Here is a 1,772-nt window from a genome sequence, read left to right as displayed (position 1 = left end):
GTGTGATGTCATATGTCACAAGGTCTTTCCAGAACTGAGCACTCCGGGCTCTGGGATCTTAGAATTTAATCCTCCAGGAGTAGTACATTACCTTGTTAAATACCCAGAATGAGTGAGGCATTTTGTTATAGCAGTGGAAAATGGACTAACACATTTCCCACCATTCTCAAACCATGGACTAACCCTACCCCCGCCTTCCCCAACCCACAGACTAACACACCTCCCACCATCCCCAAACCAAAGACTAACCCAGCTCCCCACCTTCCCCAAACCATGAACCTATACTCCTCGGTGGTTAAATCCAACGAACCCTGCCCAGTCCTCACAGTGAGAAGCACTGTAGGGTAGGACTATATATAAAGTTGCTCCTCCAACCAGGATGCTTTTGAGAATACATGGCGATTGCCCACTTAGGTGAGGCTGTCCCATCTCCGAGGCACTCTGGTCTGCAACGCTAACCACATCTCTCTCTCTCTTTCAACTTCATCTCTTCTGGTTCTTTCTCACTGCCTGCCTGTAATTCCAGCCTTCCTTCTTTCCTTCCTTCCATCCCTCCTCTGCTCCCCACCCTCTGCTGGAAATTGAAGCCAAAGACCTCAAGCCTGGTAGGCAAGAAGTGTTCGTTGACCACTGAGCTATATTCCCAGCCCAGAGTCCTCTCCTGCCTGCCCTTTAAAAGTTGATGTCTCAGAGCACAGAGGAGATCTTGGGCCAGGAGACTACTCACATAATACCATAATCCCTTTCTGTATGTGTCCAGCCCCATAGACGGTGTAAGGGGAAGAGTGAACGCTAACATGGCTTTGTAGGATGGTGTGACCTGTCTGAAGATTATCACACATGGGCCACTCTGGTGGGGGATGGTGTCCTGAAGGAGATTGTGGGGAGGGGGAAAGAAGCTGAGTGCTTTCTACTCGTTTGCTGTCACCTACCTGAAAACTGCCACATGTAATAGTTTGTGTTTTTATGTAAAAGAGTTAAGGTCCCCTTGCAGGGATGCGTGAATAAGTAGATTTCGCATCTATGTGACAGGGTGCTCCTCAGTCATCGGGAGGAGTGCAGACCTAAGTTCCAACTTAGATGAGCCTTGACGTTTGCCTAAGTGAAAGGATAGATGCACAATGAGGAGGGCACGCTCGCTATGCTGACAGCCGAGCTGCAGGGTGTGCACTGTTTTCAGAAGAGCCATTGACAGGAGGAATGGTGAGGTCATGAGGTGGGGACAATCAGGACAAGTTCCAGAACCCAAGGGGTACAATAGACAGCAGCATCAAATGCCGCCAAGAATGAGGAACAGAATTTGCTAACAAGGTCACTCCTGATGTCCCCTATGAGACGTGTGTGTGTGTGTGTGTGTTCAAAGTAGACTCATACACTGTAGTCCAAGCTGGCCTAGAACCTAGTCTCTCATTGTAGCTCAAGCTAAGCTCAAACTTACTGTGACTATCCTGCTTCAGCCTTCTGAGCCACCACACGAGGCTAGGCACTGATGACCTTAAACAGCGGGCTGGGGCGATGACTCTGGTTAAAAGTGTTTGCCACCCAAGCACCAGAACTGAAGTTTACCCCCTGAGCCCCAGGTAAATGCTGCCTGCGCAGCAGTCCACCTGTAATTCTAACCGCACAAGGCAGAGACAACGGATTTCAGAGCAAGCTGCCTGCCAAAACCAGCCATATTGGCAAGCTCTGGGTTTGATTGAGAGACCCTGGCTCAATGAATCGCGTAGAAGACTGATGCAGAATGGAATGATTCTTAGCAACAACACATGCAC

The sequence above is a fragment of the Mus caroli genome, chromosome 11, assembly GCF_900094665.2.
Source record: "Mus caroli chromosome 11, CAROLI_EIJ_v1.1, whole genome shotgun sequence".
NCBI lineage: Eukaryota > Metazoa > Chordata > Mammalia > Rodentia > Muridae > Mus > Mus caroli.
Note: the sequence above shows the minus strand (reverse complement) of the source record.